Source organism: Oryctolagus cuniculus, chromosome 1 (genome assembly GCF_964237555.1).
Source record: "Oryctolagus cuniculus chromosome 1, mOryCun1.1, whole genome shotgun sequence".
In the NCBI taxonomy this organism is placed as follows: domain Eukaryota; kingdom Metazoa; phylum Chordata; class Mammalia; order Lagomorpha; family Leporidae; genus Oryctolagus; species Oryctolagus cuniculus.
In genome coordinates this window covers 207,589,213-207,614,937 of record NC_091432.1, presented here as the reverse complement: position 1 = coordinate 207,614,937, position 25,725 = coordinate 207,589,213, and the positions used below count along the sequence as shown (strand labels likewise).

General features: G+C 36.8%; 1 pseudogene; it reads left to right on the top strand.

Moving 5' to 3' along the window:
• Window positions 1-2,877: 2,877 nt before the first annotated feature.
• Window positions 2,878-4,271, top strand: LOC100339691 (signal peptidase complex subunit 2 pseudogene; annotated as a pseudogene).
• The last annotated feature ends 21,454 nt before the right edge of the window (window positions 4,272-25,725 follow it).

Below are 25,725 nucleotides of genomic sequence, written 5' to 3'. Positions count from 1 at the left end.
AGGGGAGGAGAGGTGGGGGAAGGGAAGGAATGAGAAGGAGAAGGCAGGGGAGGGAGGAAGTAGGTGTGGGAGGGGGAGGGAGAGGAGAGATAGATCTCCCATCTGGTGGTTCACCCATGAGCCATCAATCATTGACCCTAAGAATGTACAATAGGATGCTAGAATCTGGAACCCAGGCAGTCCAATATGGGATGTGGGTATCCCAAATGACAATTAAATGCTAGTTAAAATACTCTGAATTTAATATCTGTAAGTTTGGCAGCAGAGCAAAGAGTACTGTTAGACATTTTTACTGGTCTCAAGTATAGACAGGTTAAGTGGTAAATCTACTACATGATCTCATGCTTCTCTTAATCATTTTATTCTTAAGCAAGTAGACAGCATCATGTTAATACTGTAAAAATAAACAAGAAGAATGGGGTTAACATAGAAAATCAACCTTAAAGATAAAGGATATTTTCGGTTATCTTTTCCCCTGAAATTCTGACTCCTGGTTGCTTTCATCAAAGGAATATTCATAAGCTCCCACTACATTTAATCAGCATTTACCAGAGGAAGTATAGATATCAGTTCTTGAGCCAAATTTTGTTCTTCATGAAGGGGATCAACTGGTTGAGTAATGCAGCATGCATACAACAGAAATTTCAAGGGTGGCCGGCGCCGCGGCTCACTAGGCTAATCCTCCACCTAGCGGCGCCGGCACACAGGGTTCTAGTCCCAGTTGGGGCGCCAGATTCTGTCCCGGTTGCCCCTCTTCCAGGCCAGCTCTCTGCTGTGGCCAGAGAGTGCAGTGGAGGATGGCCCAGGTGCTTGGGCCCTGCACCCCATGGGAGACCAGGAAAAGCACCTGGCTCCTGGCTCCTGCCATCGGATCAGCGCAGTGCGCCGGCCGCCGCGCGCTGGCCGCGGCAGCCATTGGAGGGTGAACCAACGGCAAAGGAAGACCTTTCTCTCTGTCTCTCTCTCACTGTCCACTCCGCCTGTCAAAAAAAAAAAAAAAAAAAAAAAAAAAGAAAAGAAATTTCAAGGAATAGTAAGAATAGTGTAAAGTAAAATTAACATTCAGGAACACCTGGTGGGTGAATTCTTCTAGCTTTCCGATTTGTAACACCCATCAGTTCACTCCCCAAATGTTAGTTTTGGGCCAGGGTGAAGACAGGAGCCCAGAACTCCATTCGGGGCTCTCCTATGGGTGACAGGAACCCAATTTCTTAGGTCACCTCCTGCTGCTTTCCCAGGTGCATGAGCCCAGATGTTGAGCAGAAGTTATGTATCTGTTATATATATATCTGATTACAGGAGCTTTTGAGCCAATCCTGAATTCTGGAGGGCTAGTCTCCTCTGTTCTCAGAAGGATTTCTCAAAAGGTTTGTGGGAACTGTGTGTTATGGTGGTCGGCTTCAAGGAATAATGGGTTAAGCTGCTGCCTGTCATGACAGCATCCTATATGGGTACCAGTTTATGTCTTGGATGCTCCACGTCTGATCCTACTCTACACTAATGACCTGGGAAAGCAGTGGGAGATGGCTCAAATGCTTGGGCTCCTGCACCTGCTCCGGAGACCTGGATAGAGATCCTGGCTCCTGGCTTCAGCCAAACTCAGCCCAAGCTGTTGTGGAAATTTGGGGAGTGAACCAGTGAGCAAATGGAAGCTCTCCCCGCCTCTCTCTAACTTTGCCTTTCAAATAAATAAATACATAATCTAAAAAAAAGAAAAAGAAAGAATGAAAGGGGCCGGTGTTTTGGCCCAGTAGGCTAAGCCTCCACCTGAGGTGACAGAATCCCATATGAGCACTGGTTCATGTTCCAACTGCTCCTCTTCTGATCCAGCTGTCTGCTATGGCATGGGAAAGCCAAGGAGAATGGTCCCGGTGCTTGTGCCTCTGCAGCCATGTGGGAGACCTGGAAGAAGCTCTTGGTTCCTGGTTCGGACTGGTCTAGCTCCTGTCATCCTGTCCATTTGGGGAGTGAACCAGGAAGATCTCTCTGTATCTCCCTTTCTCTTTCTGTAACTCTGCCTCTCAAATAACTAAATAAAATCTTTTTTTCAATTGTGTGTTATGAAAAAATTATGCATGGATTTTTAAAATTTCTTTGCACCCAAATGAACTTATCTTTTCCATTTCCCACAAACTTTTTAAGTATCCTCATATATTTTTTTTTAAATTTTACCAATTCTTAAAGGAAGAAATCTGTTACTATTCTATCTAGAATTAGATTAAATGTACCTGTAATCTGGAATTAGGTTAAATACACCTTGGGGAATTGACACATTTTTGAATTTGTATGTTTCCAACCAAGATCATGCTGCTTTTCTATTCATTCAAATCTTGATTTACATCTATTAATAAAATATGGCAATTTTCTTTTTTAAAAAAAAAAAAAGAAAGCAAGCCTGCAGACCAAAAAAGGAAGTTTCCTGCATGAGGAATTCTGATTCAATATTATAATATAGAAATCCTGCCTGGGTTTCCAGCTTACTGGGCTACTCTACAAATTTCAGACTTTCCAATCTTCACAACCATGTGAACCAATTCCTTACAAGAAATCCCCTTACACACACACACAAACACACACACACATACACACACATCCTATAGGTTTTTTCTTTGGAGAGTATTAATACAATATAATCTTACAGTATACATTTTATTCAAAACTATTCTAAATTGAGCAAAAGAAACATTTTTGATAGATTCAGAGAAATATACTAAGGAAATAAACTCTGAACATGGCTTAGGTAACATTAGTTTAAACTTTCACATTTGATAAAATATATTCAATACCATAATACCCTTTCTAGGAAATAAAGAAACGCCACCACTACCAACAACAACAAAAAGCACTTAATGCTTTTATAAAGAGAATGTCGAGACAAGATGGCGGCGGCGGCTGCACAGGGCAGGAGAAGCGGTGGCGGCGGAGGTGGTGGTGGAGCTTGCGGTGGCCCCAGCAGCGGGACAAGCAGTAGCCGCAGTGGCTTATTGGATAAGTGGAAGATTGATGATAAGCCTGTAAAAATTGATAAGTGGGATGGATCAGCTGTGAAAAACTCTCTGGATGATTCTGCCAAAAAGGTACTTCTGGAAAAATACAAGTATGTGGAGAATTTTGGTTTCATTGACGGCCGCCTCACCATCTGTACCATCTCCTGTTTCTTTGCCATAGTGGCTTTGATCTGGGATTACATGCACCCTTTTCCAGACTCCAAGCCTGTTTTGGCTTTATGCGTCATATCCTATTTTGTGATGATGGGGATTCTCACCATTTATACCTCATATAAGGAGAAGAGCATCTTTCTCGTGGCCCACAGGAAAGATCCTACAGGAATGGATCCTGATGATATTTGGCAGCTGTCCTCCAGTCTCAAAAGGTTCGATGACAAATATACCCTGAAGCTGACTTTCATCAATGGAAGAACAAAGCAGCAGCGAGAAGCTGAGTTCACCAAGTCCATTGCTAAATTTTTTGACCACAGTGGAATGCTGGTCATGGATGTGTATGAACCTGAAATATCCAGGCTCCATGACAGTCTTGCCACAGAAAGAAAAATAAAATAACCAGTTGTAAAAGCAGCCCAATTTCTGTTGGCTCATGCTGAATTACCAAGTGGGTGAGGGGAAGAAACAGAACTTAAAATGGGTAAAGTAAGAATGTTAGAAATGTCCCTGTTTTGTCCTGAAATTTTAGTCCATTCTGGATAAATAGCATTTTCTAGCACAGATATGAGAAGTTGTAGCTCTGATGTCTAGCTGTAGCCTCTTTGGTCTGCTGGTTGTATTTTATTTGCTTTTCTGGAAAAGCATTTTTGCTAAAAGCCGTGCAGACTTTTCCCTTTGTACCTAGCAGTACTTACATAGTATAGCTTTGTGCCATGCAGCGTTTGAAGACCCAGTTTTTAAAAATTGCTAACCTCTTGCTGACTTTATGTTAATTTCTATTTCAACAGCTGTTTGCCTGAGAATTCAGGATACAACTTCTTGTGTATGACAGCTTTCCTTCACACACCATTTTTGTGGGTGTGTGTGTATCTCTGACTTGGGGAGAATTTAAAAAGAAAAAACACAGCTTTTTAATTTGTTTAAAACAGACCTTCGCCTGTTACATTTTGTGCTCTTAACCAATTAAAGAAGCCAATGGCATTTTTAGTTTTATATTGTCTGTGTTTTCCACTAGTGTATCCCTGTTGATTTGTTTGTGCCCTTTATTAACTGCCATTTTTCTAAAATTTTTTTCAATAAAAGGAAAGAAGATGTGAAAAAAAAAAAAAAGAGAATGTCAATCTGACAGAAGATTCCTAAAAGAATGCTTCAGTATTTAACTAGATATGGTGGTCAATTATGATAGTAAATGGAAAAATACTCCATTAGGAGAGCACTTCAAAAATGTATCAAAATAATTTAAATAGCAATACCAGTTTGTACAAGGAATGTAAGAAGTTTGAATATTAGAAAATTTTTTTAGTCTTTTTTAGACTACTGTTTTCTATTTCTAGAGTTAGAAAATTTTTGGCTGGCGTCACAGCTCACTTGGCTAATCCTCTGCCTGCGGCGCTGGTACCCCAGGTTCTAGACCCGGTTGGGGCGCCGGGTTCTGTCCCCGTTGCTCCTCTTCCAGTTCAGCTCTCTGCTGTGGCCCAGGAAGGCAGTGGAGGATGGTCCAACTGCGTGGGCCCTGCACCCGCATGGGAGACCAGGAGGAAGCACCTGGCTCCTGGCTTCAGATCAGCGCGGTGTGCCGGCCGCAGTGGCCACTGTGGGGTGAACCAATGGAAAAGGAATACCTTTCTCTCTGTCTCTCTCTGTAACTCTGCCTGTCAAAAATAATAAAAAAAAGAAAATTTTTGATATGGTTTTTCCTTGTCCATTTATTGGATCTGGGTTTCTCAATACACTAGCTTACTGCCATTCTCCAAGGCTTGTGTACATAGTTCCTTATAATGAGATGAATATACCTTACTTAGTGTTATATAGAATTGGCTATTTATTTTTTTAATTTCATTTAAATTATACAAGTTTCATGTATTTCATATAAACAGATATAGGAACATAGTGACACTCCCCCCCACCCTCCTTCCCACCCATGCTCCAACCTTTCCTCCTCCTCCCTCTCATGTTCCCACTCTTAAATTTTACAAAGATCTATTTTCAGTTTACTTAATATTTGTATTGTTAATCCTGCACTCAGTAAAATAGTTCAAAAATAGTATGAGGAGAAAAAGAAAAACACTGTTCCTGAATGGAAGAGACAAGGTCTGTAAATAATTATCTAATCTCAAAATATCTATTTTACTCTAATACATTATATTTCAGGTAATCTATTAGTTATTTTGAATTAGGGAAAATATATCTGTTTTTTGGGACTAGCTTATTTCACCAAGTATAATGGTCTCTAGTTGTGTCCATCTTGTTGCAAAAGACAGGATTTCATTGTTTTATAGCTTAGTAGTACTCCATAGTGTGTGTGTGTGTTTGTATCATAATTTCTTTATCTACCTATCTATCTATCTATCTACACCATAATTTCTTTATCCAGTCAATAGTTGATAGACATCTGGACTGATTCCATATCTTAGCTATTGTAAATTGTGCTGCAATGAACATGGAGGTACAGATAACTCTTTAATATATTATTTATTTTGGTTTGGGTAAATTACCAGGAGTGCGATGGCTGGATCATATGGTAAGTCTGTATTCAGATTTCTGAGGTATCTCCATACTGTCTTCCACAGTGGCTGTACCAGTTTACATTTCCACCAACAGTAGATTAGGGTACCTTTTCCCCACATTCTCACCAGCTTTTGTTGTTTGTTGATTTCTGTATGAGAGCTATTCTAACTGGAGAGAGGTAAAACCGCATCATGGTTTTGATTTGCATTTCCCTGATGGCTAGTAATTCTGAGCAATTTCTCTACTGTCTGTTGGACATTTGAATTTCCTCTCTTGAAAAATTTCTGTTCAAGTCCTTTGCCAACTTCTTAACTGAACTGTTTGTTTTTTATTGTTGAATTTCTTGAGTTCTTTATTGATTCTGGATGTTAACCCTTTATTAGTTGCATAGTTTGCAAATATTTTCTCCCATTCTATCATCTGCCTATTCTCTTTGCTGAGTGTTTCATTTGCAGTGCAGAGGCTACTTAGCTTGATGCAATCCCATTTGTCAATTTTGGCTTTGATTGATTGTGCTTCTGGGGTCTTTTCCAAGAAGTCTTTGCCTATGCCAATGTCTTGCAGAGTTTCCCTAATGTTCTCTAGTAATTTGATGGTATCAGGTGGTAGATTTAAGTCTTTGATACATTTTGAGTGGATTTTTGTTTAAGGTGTAGGGTATGGGTCTAGTTTCATACTTCTGGATGTGGAGATCTAGTTTTTCTAGACCATTTGTTAAAGAGAATGTCCTTGCTCCAGGGCTTGATTTTAGCTTCTTTGTCAAAGATAAGTTGATAGTAGATGTATGGATTGATTTCTGGAGTTTCTGTTCTGTTCAAGTGGTTTACAAGTCTATTTTTGTGCCAGTATCAGGCTGTTTTTATTATAACTGCCATGAAGTATATCTTGAAAGGAGGTATTGTGATGCCTCTGGCTTTTTGTTGTATAAGAACACTTTAGCTATTTGGGGTATCTTGTGTTTCCATATGAATTTTAGCATCTAGAATTGGCTATTTCAAAACAAGAAAACAAAAACATATTTGGAAAATCACCAAAATAATTTGTTTTCCATATGTATGTCTTCATTGCTGGATAAACTAATGAATCTTGAACATAGCAGGATACATGCAAGATGTGTTGTGTATGTGTATATTACACATGTACACATATAATGAAATATTTATATTTTATTTTATATTTAACTGATTTTGCTATGAACATATTTTTGCTGTTGCTTTCTTCCTTAAAATCCTTTTACACATATCATACTGTATGAAACCAATCTATATTTTATTTAAATCAGTGTGATTTGAAGGTATAAGGTTGACTGAAACTGAGGCAACTTGCAAAATATCAGGCATGAAAATAAAGGGCTCTTACAAGATCCAAATGCTTCTCTCTTTCATTCTATCCTGAGTAGCTTCATTTTCAGATGACTGAGTTTTTCACTATTCATATTACTCTTGAAGAGTGTTCTTAAAATTTTAGGGTTTCAATGAACCATACAAGAGACTTAAAAAGTCCAGACATTCATTTCACAGACATTCAGAAAATAACCAGAAAGAATGAATGACTTGCTCCAAGTCCTACAACAGAAGAACAAAGACTACAACCTAAATGCCCATTTCTTGGATTTTCTTTTTTGGATCATGCTACTCATTTATAAGCACTATCACTGCAGACAAGCAAATTTGTATTTTAGAGACTTAATTTCCTGATCTGTAAAGGATAATAATCACAATACCATAAATCAAATAAAAAAATTCAATAGTATCATTTACTGAAGACTGAGAGCTTCAACAAATCCCATGAACAGGGGTTTGAAATTGTGGATAAAGCTGATAATATATGTTTGTTGCTGAAAGCTATTTTCAGTCCTACATGGAGGGACTGAGATGCCCAGGAGGCAGTTTGAGGATAATATTTGGAGACAGCTAAGAAGATAAACTATATCAGTGCTACTTGACATGATTCTGACAATGAAGCCATTTTCTACTTTCTCATTTTATTTGGGATTTTATTATTTCATCCACTATTCCATCTAAATATAAAATCCCCTATCCCAAATGTTCAATGAAGTCAAACCCATGATGATTTTGTAAATTTTAAATATAATTTTGGAGATACAGATAATTATCTTTTAAAGGTAATTTGACAAAGAGGTTTATTATTTTTTACTTTTTTTTCTTTTGCATACATCTAAGTTGTGAAGGTGAATGGCTACAATGGAAAACAGTAAAAGTAATGCTAGAGTTTATATTGAGTTTTTAAATTTTGGTGCATCATGTCAGTTAAGAATGCACACATAATTCTCCATATGGAAACCTTAGATATTGATATTATTATGAGCAGAAGTACATAAGTATTGTGCTTCAATCCACTTGCAAAATCTGTGACCTGGAAGAGTTTGCAATTTTGAAAACCAGCCATATGAAACTATGAAAATATATGAGGACCACCCTTATAGAAAAACTGCAGATTTGAAGCAACAGATGGCATTCAAAATTCTCTCACTTTCAATGACTTTGAAACACTGAGAAATGTCAGAGTTTTTTTTTTATATAAAATAGTAAAATAGAGAATTCTAGGAGGAAAGAAGATGGCACATAGATTTTGCAAATATTATACTTATTTACCTTATGTTTCCATAAGGCCATATAAAACATCTCTAAGTTTGACAGAAGTACATGATATTAACAGGGCAAGCAAAAATACTTTGGAGATGAGTCATATGATGAGTTTAGCTCTGCCATTCTTTGTGAAGTGCAGCTATTCACTTTAATTTATATCATGGTTTTCTTCATAGTCTTAATGAGATCATGAGGAACAACTTGAAGATATTTACTCTTAAACATACGAAATAATCAATTGTTTGAATAAGAAATACTATAATAGTCAGTAGCTAAGTCCCTGGTGATTTTCATTTTGTGAAAGGCTTAATATTTTTACAGAGAAATGCATTTGATAGAAAAATCCTTATGCTATTCTTAAGGTTTTCAAGTGATATGTTTTATGAAATCAAGGTCATAGGTTAAAATTGTGGGGCAGGTATAATAAGATTACCTGAACAGTCTCTCTTCTCTTAGAAGTAAACTTGTACTTTTTATTTTATGTCCACTAAATAACTAGTTTTTCAGTTTATTTATTTTTAACTCAGAAACAAATAATAAAATCATATCATACTGATTGATATAAGTATAATAAGCAGGATAAGAATAAATTATATAAATTTAGTACATAAATATAATTTACTAATATAAAATGCTAACACAGTGATAAGTCTCCAATGTAGTATTAACCTTGAACTCTGGCTCAACATGAAATTAGAACTATATCGGGACAAATATAGTTAAAGGCTTGGGGCCGGTGCTGTTGTGTAGCAGGTAAAGCCACTGCCTACAGTGCCGGAATCCTTTACGAGTGCTGGTTCGAATCCCAGCTGCTCTGCTTCTGATCCAGCTTTCAGCTATGGCCTAGGAAAGCAGTGGAAGATGGCCCAAGTCCTTGATCTCTTGTACCTGCATGGGAGACCCAAAGAAACTCCTGGCTCCTGGCTTCGGACTGCAGATCCCAATGTTGAGGCTATTTGGGGGGTGAACCAACAGATTGAAGAACTCTCTCTCTCTCTCTCTCTCTCTCTCTCTCTCTGCCTCTCTGTAACTCTGCCTTTCAAATAAATAATTTTTTTTAAAAAAGGTGTTTGCTTTTTACCTTTTTGTTTATGATTCATGTTTCTCCTTTAAATACTGACATTCTTTATTTAATGTGGAGTTTATTTTTAATAACTTCTCTCACCTGCAACAGAATAGCCCTTGTTTATGAATGTTGATATACTAAAGCAGATTAATCTCTGGGTTTCTAGCCATCATTATTCAAATTTCAGACTTTAGTCAGGTACACAACATTTACTGCATATTTTTAACTAGGACTATCATTGTATCTTAATAAACTTCTAGTAAATTCTTTGAAGACAGACCCAAAAATATTTATGCTTAGTCATTCTATGTTTCACTTAATTGCCTAACACATTGGCTGGAGGACCTTTCTTCCATGCTCCATTGCAAGGTGGTAAGTGGGGCTAAACTGAGTGCCCTGTAATAAAAACTGTGCTATCAATTATATTTACTAGATGTAGTCAGCTTTAACAAATCCTTTCTGTTGCATAGAGGTTCTCTCTCTTTTTTTTTTTTTTTTTTTTTTTTTTTTGAGACAGGCAGAGTTAGACAGTGAGAGAGAGAGAGAGACAGAGAGAAAGGTCTTCCTTTTACCGGTGGTTCACCCCCCAAGTAGCTGCTAAGGCTGGTGCGTTGCGGCCACCACGCTGCACCTATCCAAAGCCAGGAGCCAGGTGCTTCTTCCTGGTCTCCCATGCGGGTAGAGGGCCTAAGCACTTGGGCCATCCTCCAATGCCCTCCCGGGCCACAGCAGAGAGCTGGACTGGAAGAGGAGCAACCTGGACAGAATCTGGCACCCCAACCAGGACTAGAACCCGGGGTGCCAGTGCCGCAGGCAGAGGATTAGCCTATTGAGCCGTGGTGCCGGCCCTGTATAGAGGTTCTTACCACAATATATATTTTAGCTCAAAACAATGACAACTCTTTTACAGGTATTTGTATTTTTCTCTTCATCTGTGTAATATTCTGATTTCTTTTTTGCTAATTCACAAATTACTGTATCTAGCTGCTATTTAAATCTTTTACAAAATGCTTAATTTCAACAAATATAAAACATTCGGTTTTAAATATTCTATTATCTTTTTTGGCACATTTGCTTGTTCCTTTGGCATCTATCAGTTTTTTTCATACATCTAGAAATTAAAATTTTATTCATAGCCTCCTAAAGATTTCAATTTATTTTTTTCTAGAGACAATCCCTGTGTTTTGTTTATTTATTTGTTTCTGGAGAATCTTCTTTAGGTTGGATTACTTCCCTTTTCCATGTAGCCTGCACTGGGAAAGCATTACTTAGATGACAAGATGACAGTTTTACATTTTTTCATCTTGCTGGTTATCTGAAAGTGTGTACTGGTTCAGGAATTACTTTGTATTAATTTCTTAGTTTGGGATTCTTGAGCTGTATAGTTCATCTAAATATGATCATTAAACCTGTTATGAAGAGACACCAGCATTCCTCACTGGAGCATCTGGGTTCAAGTCCTGGCTTGGGCTCCTGACCCCAACTTCCTGCAAATGCAGACTCTGGGAACCAGTGGTGATGGCTCAAGTGATTGATTCCTGCCCACCCATTTGGGAGGCCTGCATTGTCTTCCTGGATCCCTGCTTTGGTCACAGTGAAATTGGAGATGACCTCCTAAAATTTACACTAAAATGTGGTCCTTTAGAGTTCCCCAGAAGTGCTCTCTGGGGTGCCACATATGCTACCAGAATTTGGGGTGCCATACGATTTCAACATATGCTTATTAATAAATCCTCAATATTAATAAGCCCGAGAGGGTTCTTGCCTAATATTTAGAGAAGAATTCTAAATACTGGCACAGATAAACAAGGCAGTATGGTACATTTTAAGCTTTTATTCAGTGTGAAAGATACATAGCAGAGTGAGAGAGAAAGGTAAATCTGTGTTCATACTGAGCACCAGGAACCAGCCATGTGGAGGAGCATCTAGGCCAGGAAGCCTAGGGCATGTGGCCCGAAGGCCATGTGCCCTGGAGGCGCAGGGCTATAGCAAGGCCCCTCCTGGCAAGAGGCTAGGGAAGAAGAGAAGGGGACAGACTTTTAACCCACTTCCAAAGGGGAGTGGTTAATTAACCTGATTGGCTGGTGGGCATCCAGGTGTGGCCAGGTAGGGGATGAGGTCACACAGGGGCGTGGTGAAGGTATTAGGTAGGGCATGAGATCACACAGGGGCATGGTGAATGTGTGGTCTTCCAGTGGTCTTCCAGCCCACAAACCTAATCGATTTTAACCTGTATGCCTGTCTACTTCAACAGCCAGGCCTTAGCCCTTGCAGGCATTTAAGGAATGATCCAACAGAATGGCAGCTCTTTTTTCCTGTCTCTGTCTCTCAGTCTTTTTATATTTCTGCTTCTCAACACACAAACAAAACAACAACAACGACAACAAAACACTATATGTGGGATTTTTTTTTTTTTTTTTTTTTTTTTGCTGTGAATCCAATCTTGTAAAGGTAGAGATACATTTCCTTTGCATTTCCCTGGCTGTGGGTAGGCTGTTGATTTAGTATGTCAGTGATTAGGCAGATCTTTGAATATTCTGGATTTATGCAGAATTCTTAGTCATAGCTCTTTGCCTCACAGGAGACCAGGGCCACCTTTGTTGTTTTCAGATGGGTTTAAATTCTCATGCAGATTTCATATGCTGATTTCACTTTTTTTGGGTAAATTAGCATATGAAAGAGTTATTTGTACCCCCATGTTTAATGCAGCTCAATTTTCAATAGCTAAAATATCAACCCAGATGTCCATTAACCAATCGATAAATGGATAAAGAAAATACACTGTGGAATACAACTCAGCCATAAGAAAGAATGAAATCCTGTCTTTTATATTAATGGGACAGAATGGATGGAACTGAAAACCATTATGTCTAGTGAAATAAACCAGTACCAAAATGACAAATAGCATATATTTTCTCTGATATGTAGTAGTAATACAGAATACACAAAAAATGTATAGGAACAAAATGGGTATCATGTGATCTGTTGTTTTAGATCTGTTTATATTATGTAATTGTGGTCTTTCCATTATTTACTTTTTGATTATTATGTTGGTGGTCCAGTAAGCCAGTGATTATAAAGAAGACTGAAACTATGTTTTTGCAAAAATTCAAGAGATGAAGGAAGGAAGGGATTGAGGGAGGGAAAGACAGAGGGAGGAAAGTATGGCACCTTTCTTCTTAGCATTGTACCTGTGAAATACATGAAATCTGTTCTCTTTATATTAATATAGTATTTTAAAAAAAACTCATAAAACTATAGGATCTCATCTAACAGAATTCCTCCTTGGTTGCCACAGTATTACTTGGTTTCATTTTCAATTCTGGTAACAGTAAAAAGAAAAGCATTTGAAGTTACTTCAAAAAAGTTCATAGAAATGGGAAACCAAAAACTGTGCTATGATGAAAAAATCAGTGAACCACATGTACAGTCATCTCATATTTATTTTCCATTAACTTTTTGAAGACCCCTTCATATATATTGATTTCAAAAATTTTTGAATGAAAATGAAATCTTATTTTAATTCCATTTTCCAAAAACCTCTTGAAGTATACTCATTCATATTGACTCAAAAAAAGAAAAGATAAATTAGCACCTCTTCTTCTTTCGCTCAGTTAGGTGTTTGGTTGTATTTTTATTATTATGCTCTAGTCTTCCAAATGTTACTTCATGTTAGAGAGGGAAAATACTGAATTGGTTTAATCTGGAATATAGCTTCATCCAAAAGTCAATGGAATATTTCTAATGGACAGACGCTTTTTGCTGTAATGAGTTGGAGATAGAATTAATAAAGGTGTTTGGCAGTTCAGATAGACAACATACACACAGAAAATCATATTACAGACACTTATGTCATTAAAAAGGTGTCTTCTCTGCCTATTTCCCTTGCTAGGTCAGTCACATAGGCAGTACTGCTCCTTTATTTCCTTACCACAGCAGAGATTACCTAAAAAGAATTTACAAGTTCTCTTCATATTTTAGGAAACATAAAAGGAAAAAAAATAAAGGTAAGGAGAGCTTTTTCTAACCACATCCTTGTTTACTAGTGGATTTTGGAAATTTTTGTTTGGTTTTAAAGACACTAAACACATGAGAGGGTTTCACAAAGTTTAAGAAAAAGTGGAATGAAAAGATTAGTTTATTTTGGTGCAAACTATTTTCAAATCCATATATATGCCAGGTCTTCAGAACATTCATGGAAAGTGCAAATTATGAAAAAAAGCTATTCATAAATTTCAAGGTTTTTGTACTAAAACTCATCTTAATTCAATTTTCCATAAACTTTTTTTTTTTTTGACAGGCAGAGTGGACAGTGAGAGAGAGAGACAGAGAGAAAGGTCTTCCTTTTGCCGTCGGTTCACCCTCCAATGGCCGCCGCGGCCGGCGCACTGCAGCCGGCGCACCACGCTGATCCGATGGCAGGAGCCAGGTACTTCTCCTGGTCTCCCATGGGGTGCAGGGCCCAAGGACTTGGGCCATCCTCCACTGCCCTCCTGGGCCACAGCAGAGAGCTGGACTGAAAGAGGGGCAACCGGGACAGAATCTGGCACCCCGACTGGGACTAGAATCCAGTGTGCTGGTGCCGCAGGTGGAGGATTAGCCTATTGAGCCGTGGCGCCGGCCTCACAATTTTCTATCAAGGTGTCACTTCTAGCCCATATTCAAGAGGAGAGAAATTAGCGTTACATACAGATGGGAGAATTATCAATAAATAGATGGGCATATCTTCAAACTATCATAAATTATATATATATATATAATATATTTATTGTGCTGGGCATTATATGATGAAAAGATCTCTGGCTTTATAACACATTGAGCAAAATCTGCTTTCTTATTAATTTCTTTGTTAGTATCTAGATTCTATATAAGGAGTCTCTCAAAAGTTCATAGAAAATTTATATCATAAAAATAACTATATTATTTTATTTTTTGCAACAAAATGAACTGATGTTTTAATTCTATTTTTCTACCAACTTTTTGAAGTGGTTTTATATGAGAAATGCAAAGATGTACCAAATTCTACCTAATGGTGAAATCAAGTCTTAAAGTTACTATGAGTTACGCTTGACTTACAAGGTTGTCTTTTACGACTCAAATTTTTCTGTAATATATAGCCTCATGTCTCTTTGCTATTCACCTCATACTCTAATTTAATTGCCTTTTCATGGTCAAATAAGCAAACAAAATAAAATAGGCTTTCCCTCTCTCTCCTGGGAATTTACGCAATCTGTTCACTCCATATAGAATTTTTCCCAATTCCCTCACTTGGTTATCTACAATATATCTTTTTACTGATACCCCAGATGTTAATTTCTCCCTTAAACCCTTCTTTTCTGTCTTAGGTCAGGTTCCCAGGTAAACAAACTCTGACAAGAAAATATGTATGTGGAGGTTTATTAGTAACGTTCTTGGGATCAATATCTGAAAAGGTATGAGGGAAGCAGAACTGGGTAGAAGTTGTACTGCGATGCCATTTTATCAGAAGCCTTAGATAATCATACAGAAAGCTAATAGTCATATTATTAGTCATAATAGTCATACCTTCATGCAAATGGGTTGGGTCTTTGCATTCTCCAATCCCATATTGAACTATCCCTGGGACAAAAGTATAAATTTGGTTTGAGGTAGTTCCCTTTGGTCAAGGGAAATTTTAATTACCCAAAATGGTCTCATGCATTACCATTAGTTGCCAAAAATCTCAGAAGATGAGTAAGTGACTCTCTTAGTCCTGAAGGGTGTTCTTGGTGGCACAGCACGACATTCACGGTGTCTTGCTGCCTATACCAGTTTGGATTACTTGTGCCTCCTTATAACACCCTATGCTTCCACTTAATATAACTCTAAACTTATTTATAACTGTTTGGTATATTTCATCTAATTGTAAGCATCCAGGCCCAGAATCTATATCAGACTTTAGTGTGTGAAAGTTCTGGTAAATGCTGGAATAAAAAAGTAGAAGAATGAAGAAGTACTGACGCTGACATTGTGAGGTGAATAGGAGGCATTTGCCAGGTGAGGAAGAAAACAAGAACACACTAGGCAGAGGAGATAGCAGGTAGTCTCAGAGGCATAAAAGCATATTCAAAAAAGTCAGATATAAAGTAATTACATCAGTTTGGTTGAGATGGAATAAGAAATGGGGAAAGAAAGACTACAGGCTGAAGAACTGCAAGGGTCTGAACATGAATGGCCTTGTAAGTCAGGTAAAAAGAATTATATTTATACTATACAATTTCCATTAAAATAGCTTTTAGAAAAAGTTACAGTAATATCTACATGAATAATAAACAGCTTTATTTCCTTCTCTTTACCTATGTTTTGATTCTATGCATCTGTTGTTTTTAATATTCACCACATAAACTTGAAGAAGATTAGATTTTAGAACAAGGGACAGCAACCAAAGACTATTCCATTTTAGGAGTAAACACACATAACAAAATATCTTGTATTTTTCATGAACTTTAGTGGAATTGTTTGGGTCAGTTCACACTACATATGAACTTGTTATTCCAATCAAATGTCAGTATGAGTTTGGAATGCTAACTTATTTAAGCAGATATGTATCACTGTCACCCTAAAACAAAAGTATCTCTAGTACTATGACAGCAGAAATTTTTATAAGAGAAACAAAAACCTTTCCAAACCTGTTTCTGAATAAAAGTTCTTGGAAACATGTTTATCTGGATCAAGTGTTAGAAATTTATGAATTGGCTAGATGCTATTTGACCAGCAATAATTTAGAAATATTAAATTCAAAGAGGCAAGTTAAAATAAACTATCTCATAAACCACTGGAATCCTATCCCCAGAGTATCCATTTGTATTAAGATAATCATTTTATGTACAACAAATTTGCATGAAAATATTATCAGAATGACATATCTTTGAGAAAATGCACAACTTCTGAAAGAAATAAACTGTTTTCAAGTAATGGATTGTGTCATGTATTTTGTTGAATTTTAAAATGCAATGCTAGTAATGATTGAAACAGAGGGAATAAATGATGGAATGACCACATTACCAGTCAGTGTATAATCTTTATTCCAAGTCCTTAAAATGGCTCCTTCCAATAGTTCCATGTTTCTTTTTTCAAAGACATATTATAAATATTGAAGTAATGTAAGTTAAGAATGAGAGTTTTTAAAAAAATTGGAATGACATTACACATATTGTGCTATGAGTTGTTTTTCTAATTTAAAAAAAAGAATAAGAAGAATGAATAAATAGTATATTTAGTAAGAAAAGACATTTCAGGCCTACAGAGGTCAGAAAATGGCTCAATCCAACTCTTAAAGATGTGGGAAGATGGACTTGCTATTTAAAATGCTCCAGTTAAAGCCATGCAGTTTAGTAACTGGTTCTAAATTCTGAATCTGAATCTAGTTACCTTTTCCTCTTTCCACATTGTTTCTTATGCTGTACTTGTAATAAATAAGTAAAAGATCATTGCAAATGATGGACTGCTGTTTTAGATGAGTTAGTGAAGTTGAAAGCTATTCACAATGAAATTATAGCAATTAGAAATTTCTCACTAGTGATAAAACCACTGAAGCAAAAGGTGTACTCCCAAACTCTTCTATGAAGCCAACATCACCTTAATTCCAAAACTAGAAAGATACAAAAAAGAAAGAGAACTATAGACCAATATCCCTGATGAACATAGATGCAAAAGTCCTCAACAAATATTAGCTAATCATCCAACAATACATCAGAAAGATCATTCATCCAAACCAACAGGATTTATCCTTAGTATGCAGGGATGGCTCAACATCTGAAAATCAAAATCAACAAATGTGATACATCATATTAACAAACTGAACAATAAAAGAATATGATAATCTGACTAGATGCAGAGAAATCATCTGACATGATGCAACACCCTTTCATGAGAAAAACACTAATAAAAGTATTAAGCAAATTGGGTATACAAGGAACATTCCTCAATCCCATCATGGCAGTATATGGCAGACCCACACCAAGCATCATATTGAATGGGGAAAATTTGGAAGCATTTCCACTAAGATTTTGAATAAGAAAATTATGCTCACATTCACCATTGCTATTCAATATAAGTTTTAGGCAAAGCCATTAAGTAAGAAAAAGAAATCAAAAGGATACAAGTTGGAAAGGAGGACGTTAAATTATCCCTATTTGCACATGACATGATCCTATATAGAGAGCAACCAAAAGACTCCGTTAAGAGATGATTTGAACCCATAAGAGAGTTTGATAAAGTTGCAGGATATAAAATCAACACACAAAAATCAGAAGCCTTTGTAGACACAATGATAGCAAAATAAATAAATAAATAAATAAATACCTTGGAATAAATTTAACCAGGGATGTGAAAGATCTGTAAAATGAAAATTACAAAACATTAAATAGAAGAAGACAAAAAATAGGAAAAACTTCCATGTTCGTGATTGGAAGAATTAATATCAAAATGTCCATTTTATACAATTTACAGACTCTATGTGTTCCCAATAAAAATACCAATGACATTCTTCTCAGATCCAGAAAAAAGTAATGTTAAAATTCATATGGAATCACAAGTGACTCTTAATAGCTAAAACAATCATACAACAAAAACAAAGTTGGAGCCATCACAGTACCAGATTTAAAGACATACAACAGGGCAATTATCATCAAAACAGCTTGATACTGGCACAAAAACAGATATATAAACTGGCAGAACAGAATAGAAACTAGAAATTAATCCATCCATTTACAACCAACTAATCTTTGATAAATATCCCCTACATTATACCACATACAAAAATAAACTCAAAATGGATCAAGGATCTAAATCTATGACCTAATATTATCAAATTATTAGAGGCAAAACATCAGGGAAACTCTGCAAGACATTGGCAGAGGTAAAGACTTCTTTGGAAAAGACCCCAGAAGTCAAGGCAGTAAAAGCAAAATTGACAAAGAGGATTACATCAAGCTAAGAAGCTTCTGCACTGCAAAGGAAACACCCAGCAAAGCGAGGAGGAAACCAACAGAATGGGAGAAAATATTTGTCAACCATACAACTGATAAAGGATTAATATCCAGGATTAAAATCTCAACAAGAACAAAACAAACAATCCAGTTAAGAAATGGGCAAATAAAGTTAACAAGCGATTTTCAAAGGATGAAATACAAATGGCCAACAGACACATGAAAAAATGCTTAGGATCACTAATCTTCAGGGAAATGCAAATCAAAACCACTATGAGGATTCACCTCACCCCAGTGAGAATGACTATCATCCAAAAATAAAAAATAATAAATACTGATGAGGATGTGGGGAAAAAGCTACCCTAATTCACTATTGATAGAAATATAAACTAGAATAACCATTTTAGAGGAAAGCATGGAGATTTCTCAGAAATTTGGAAACAGACCTCCATTTTGACTCAGCCATCCCAAATGATAAGAAATCACCATGTGAGTTATTTCTACCCCATGTTTATTGCATCTCAATTCACAATAGCCATTAAATCAAAATTAAGTTTTATACTCATTAACATTCTCCCACTCCACCCCCTCTGCAGAATTTTTGTCCCCTATATATAAAATCAAAATTAAGTTTTGTACTCAATTCACAATAGCTGAGATATAGACTCAATCAACATGTTCATCAACTGATGACTGGATACAATAAATGTGAAATGTATACACTATGGAATACTACTCAGCCATAAAAAAGATAAAATCCTACCTTTTGCAAAAAAAAATGAATGTAACTGGAGACCAGTATGCTTAGTAAAATAATTCTATCCCAAAGAGACAAATATTATACATTTTCTCTGATATGTGGTAACTAATATAGAATACAAAAATTATATAGGAATTTGATCCAAGCCCTTATTGAAACTCCTGTGCAACTATGGTCTTTCCACTTTTTACTTGTTTAATATTTTGGTTTACTAGTAGTGCATTAAGCCTGCAACTATGGAATGGATTGAAATTGTATTTTTTTAAAAAATTAAAGAAAAAATGGAAGGAAGGAAATAAGAGGACTGAAGGACAGAGATACAGAGGAAGTGAAGTATGGTTATCTTCTTAGATTTGTACTTATGAAATACATGAAATCTGTTCTCTTTATATTAATAAAAATAAAAAAATAAAAGATCTAGTCAGATGTTACAACCTGGATGAAGTTTGGTCATATATTTTATATTTATCAGTGGACCTTGTCCAGCTATTATTATTTTGCACAGAATAATTTTGTATTTTCCTCATTCCTTTATTATGTATTTATTGGAATTCTTCTGTAAGAAAGAGGTAACATTGAGGTAATTCTATTTTTGAACTCTCCATTATATATTTTATTCTTTTTCATTTCATTTCTTTTCCTTTCATTTCATTTTTCAGCTGATGGAATTCCTTATAATGGATCTACCATATTTTGGGAAATATAGTTACTGTGGTTTTCCATTCACTAGGAACCCAGTGTGTTTCCATACTATAAGCCCTTGGCCTCTGGTTAGTCCTCTTTTGATTTGATATCCATAATTGATTTGTTCAGATAAGCAGAGCCCCAGAAGATCAACCTGTATTTGTTGAAACCTTCATTGTAATAAGATAGTATCATAGCCTTCTAATTTGACTGTTACTCATTTTCCAAAAGAGGAGACATTAAGAAATTAGACAAGAAGGGCCTGCTCAAACTCAGTTAAACTCAAATACAAGCTTATGGGTAATTGAGATATTGATTAGAGAGAAAGGAAAAATATCTCCCAATGTAAAGCAAAGTTATACTTTATTATTCAAATATAATTAATATGTCTTAATAAGAAAATTCTTTTAACTCAAAGAAAATTAAAAGTCTCCCTTGAAATTCCTATCCATCCTCTATTTCCCCCATTCAATCTTAATTCAAAATAATGATATTTCTGGGCCAAATAAACTTAAGAAAACACATAACTTAAATCATATGGACCACATTTTCTGCTGCAATGTAAAAAAATAAAAATGAAATGCAATGGCCTATATGGAAACAATTTATATTCCCATTAACAGATGATCAGGAAAACAAAATATCAGATATATATATATATATATATATATATATATAGTGTATTGATCTTAAGTCTTTAAATAAAATGAAATTCTGGCACATGCTACAACATGGATGACACATGAGGGCACATTGCTAGGTGAAATAACAAGACACAAAGGACTATATTGTATAATTTCACATACTTGAGGTGATTAGATGATTAGACTCATAGAGATAAGAAGTAGAATAGAAGTTACTAAGGCCTTGGTGAGGGAGACTATTGGATTATTATTTTTTTAACTTTTATTTAATGAATATAAATTTCCAAAGTATAGCTTATGGATTACAATGGCTTCCCCCCCCCCCATAACTTCTCTCCCACCTGCAACCCTCCCCTTTCCCTCTCCCTCCCCCCTTCCATTCACATCAAGATTCATTTTCAATTCTCTTTATATACAGAAGATCAGTTTAGCATATATTAAGTAAAGATTTCAACAGTTGGATTATTATTGAATGAATACAAAGTTTAGATTTTTAAAAATTCTGGATATAGGTGGTGGTGTACCACAAGTTGAATATATTTAATGCTGCTGAGTATACACTTAAAAGTGGTTAAAATGGTAAATTTTAGATTATGTAGACTTTGTCATTATAAAAAATATAATTCAGTGCAACAAAAATGGATGCCATCTTCTTAAAAAATGGGACATCTAATGGGGCTTATATTAGAGGTAACTGGAGGATACAGAAATATGAAGGGATAGAAAATAAGGCTGAGAAATATAACATGCAGTCTTTTGTGATTGAAACTGCAAAGTGACAAGATATATAGACAAATCACTGTAAATGTTTCTCCGTAAAAATGAAATAGAGTTGTAATAGTTGAAGAATCCAAGGGTCAAGAAAATATTTTTGAACTAGAAATAGTATAATAATCCTATCCACATTACTGTTCTCAGACACAAATTATTTGATATGTTGGGCTTATAAACTATATTTTTATTAAGTAGATACAGACTAACCTTTGTATTGTGAAATCAGGTTATCTCAATACTATAGTAATTGTTGCATTATAATCAACATTAGTTAATAGTAACTCCAATTTCAGAGTGCTCATGTATCTACAATAAATGTATAGAGGGCCACTAAAATTTCATAGAAGTAGAGAAAAACATTGTTATTCTGAAACATATTGTGAAGTAAGAATGCTTAAGTAGACCTACACTAAGATGTACAATACAAGACGAAAAGAGAGGTACATGCCAATTTTGGCCAGCTTACTGAACAGGTAACTTTTCTCAGTTCCCACTCCCAATCTATACCATATAAGTATTCACTCTGGAGCTCTTGTGTCTATCCTAGCTTGCCTGGCCAGTTCACCTCCTACCTCTCTACCTATGTTGCCACATTTCTCCATTTAACTCTTTCAGTTTAGGAAGTAGGCTTTTTTGAGCAGGTCATGCCTCATTGACCTGTAAAGTTACTTGCATGCCTGCTGGATCCCCAAACTTTGATACCATTGTCTTACTTCAGTCACTTTTAGAAGAGGATTAATCTTGGGGCCGGCGCTGTCGCACAGTGGGTTAACACCCTGGCTTGAAGTGTGGGCATCCCATATGGGCGCCAGTTCTAGTCCTGGATTCTGTCCGGTTGCTCCTCTTCCCATTCAGCTCTCTGCTGTGGCATGGGAAGGCAGTGGAGGATGGCCCAAGTCCTTGGGCCCCTGCACCCACTGTGTGAGACCTGGAAGAAGCTCCTGGATCCTGGCTTCGGATTGGCACAGCTCTGGCTGTGGCAGCCAATTGGAGAGTGAACCAGCAGATGGAGACCTCTCTCTCTCTCTCTGCCTCTCCTTCTCTCTCTGTGTAACTCTGACTTTCAAATAAATAAATCTTAAGAAAAAGAAAAACAGAACAATGGCTTTAAAAATAATAATAAAAAAGAAGAGGATTAATCTACATATTTAGCCTTACATTACATTTAAAATATTATCTACCCATATACAAAAATTCCATAGCTGCAGGCTTGATAGCACTACTAACGAAACATTACACAAAAGTGGAAAGACCATAGATGCACATAGTTGTTGCTCCCCCTCTTCGTGGAGGAACGACACAGGACCCTGCGCTGTTCTTTCGTCTGCTCGGCCATCCCCGGGTTGGCTGCTGGTCCTTCCACCTCCGTGGAAGGGCGGTTCCCCCTGGCCACTTTCCCCACTTCCGCGGGGGAGCGGCACACCGCCTGCCGGCTCTCTCGGGGGCTGCACAGGTGTTCCTTCAGATAGATGTTCCCCATAGATGTTCCTGGTGCATGTTGTCTCTCTCCTCCTTTATAGTCCTCTTCCACCAATCCTAACTCTGCTGCCCACACGCCGAGTACGCTGCTCTCCTCCAATCAGGAGCAGGTCCTGCAGCTTGTCAAGTTGGTGAGAGGCAGCTGGGTAGAAGCTGTTGCCTCCTCTCCCAGCGCCATATTGTGGGAGAGCAGATGCATAGAATAAGTCTTAATTCCAGTAACTCAGTCCAGTCCGGGTTGCTCCCCACAATAGTTTCCTTTCCTTATCTGTGTGTTTTCTAGTGTTTCCATTTTATAAAAATTGTCAGTGTTTCATGATAAAATTATAATGAATTTTCAAGGGGAATCTCAATCATACCATTTCCACCAGTTTTCTTTCCTTCCCAATAAAGTTAATTCATCTTTAAACAAATAGTTATCTTGTGCACATTTTTTTTTTGACAGGCAGAGTTAGACAGTGAGAGAGAGAGAGAGACAGAGAGAAAAGTCTTCCTTCTATTGGTTCACCCCCCAAATGGCCGCTTACGGCCGGCGCACTGCTGCTGGCGCACCACGCCGATCCGAAGCCAGGAGCCAGGTGCTTCCTCCTGGTCTCCCATGCAGGTGCAGGGCCCAAGCACTTGGACCATCCTCCACTGCACTCCCAGGCCACAGCAGAGAGCTGGCCTGGAAGAGGAACAACCGAAGAGAATCCGGTGCCCCAACCGGGACTAGAACCCGGGGTGCTGGTGCCGCAGGTGGAGGATTAGCCTAGTGAGCCACAGCGCCAGCTGTGCACATATATTTTTAATTTATATCAGCAATAATGCAATTCTCTCAAACTCTGGGACACAAAATTCATCAAAACATATGTAAGAGAATTCAAGATATCTATAGTGATAAATGCTTCCTTTAACATATAATATAGTTCTTACTTGACCCTATTTTCTCACTTATGCATTGTAGGCTGTACTTATAGTTGAACGGGTGCACTGTTTTAAACATTCATGCCCTAATTCTTTATAAGCATTCCTGCCCTTTGTGCCTCCTCCCCACAGATTATATTTCTTTTTTATTCATTCAGCTGCTTATTATGCATTCCTAGTTACTAATCTCACTTACACATAGATTTATGAGGTCTTTCTACAGTAGAGAGAACCCAACTCACATTTAAGAGACACCAATTTTGAGCCTGTTTTATATTCAGACAACGACTGAACCAGTCTGAGAAAACATATAATTCACCCAAGTTACATGTCTTTCATGAATACAAATCTTCTTATCCATGGTTGTGAATCAGTTTTAAAATCTTAATTCTGATCCCTAAATGATTCATTGGATCCATTCAAAAATACTATTAGAGATTCTCGTTGAACATATTTACATGATAATAAAAAATTAAACAATTTACTACAACAGTGTTATCAAATATAGTTTTTGTTGTTTTCAGTGGGTTTCATTTTTTTGTTTTTGTTTCTGACTTACATTCAGTTTTTTATCTACTCCTAGATATCTCCCTTGTTCTTTTGGTTGCAGTACCAAGGGGAGATGCTGCTTTCAAATTGGACAGAGCACCTGTGGTTGGAATAATCTTGACCATATTTCCTGTCTACAAGATAGTGTTCCTCCTAGATAACCTGAGCAATGACATTCCCACTGCTCCATATTAGACAGAATTTCTGCATAGATGGCTCATCATTATCATCCTTATCAGGATGTTTCATTTCTAGTTTTTCTCAACAAATCTTGTGATCCAAAATGCCAACAGACAATCATTCTTTTTTATCTGCGAAGCAGAGAGACATGGAAGTCACAGAAGAAGAAAGAAAAACAGAGAGTGCTCCCATGCAGTGATTCACACTCCAAATACTTCCAAATGCTGGGACTGGGACAGGCCAAAACTAGGAGCCCAGAACTCCATTCAGGTCTTTCATGTGGTTGGCAGGAAACTGAGTACTTGAACCATGACTGCTGTCTCCCAGGGTGCACATCAGCAGGAAGTTGGAATCAGAAACAAAGCCAAGACCTGAACCCAGGCACTCCAACATAGGATCCCAACCAGCATCATAATCCCTACACCAATGCCCACCTCTATGATAATATTTTAACATTCATTTATTCTCTGTAAACTAATGTGAAGTTAATTCTTTCTGGGCAATTGAATGGCAAGCTTTACCTAAAATTACTGAAAAATACAATAATTCCTCATGCAATCTGTATGATAGCAAAATAAATTTTCATAAAATCTATTACAGAATCTTGGAGCTAAATGATTCCAGTAGGTGGGGAAAATTCAACAGAAACAGTTGTTCTTAGAGCTGTAACTAGAGTTTGTATTGTACAATTACTACTTTTTCTATATACAACAGGATATTAATAACCCTAACCCAGTCAGACACAGTAAGACAAACCCTGCATGTTCTCCCTTATATGTAGAAGCTAAAATGTAAAAAAGAAAAAGGACATGTGTGTATCAGTTTTGCTGAAAATACAGATTTTGTCAAACTTTGTTTTATATCTTTGTCAAACAAACTGTTAAGAATTATATACTACTACACGTTAATGGTGCTGTGACTATTTTATTTTTTTAGCAGCTTAAAGCCAAGTGTATTTATTAGCTCATAATTCTGTGAGTCAGAAGACGGGCATAGCATGATTGAGTTCTCTGTTAAGGTCATCACAAGGTCAAAATAAAGATGTTGGCCAAGCTGACTGGAGGCACTGAGAGAAAATACACTACTAAGCTCATTCTTATTACTGTCAGAATTCCATTCTTTGTTGTTGAGGGACTGAAGTGTCTACTTTATTCCCTGCATGTTGGCCAGGAGTCGTTCTCAGCTCTTGCGGGGCCTTTCTTTGTGGTCCTCATGGATAGTTCACAGAATAGAAATTTGCTTCCTTCTAGGTCAGCCAGAGCCCATTGCTTTATCTTCTTTTTTCTGAACAATGGAGAAAAACTTTGATTTTTTAATTTATTTTTAACGAATTCAATGTGGCATGTATAAAATTCTAAGAATATAATAATATTGCCTTCATTGTGGTGAGTGAAATAAGTGAGACCCAGAAAGATAAATCCCTTATATGTGGAAACTAAATTAACACTAACACACAT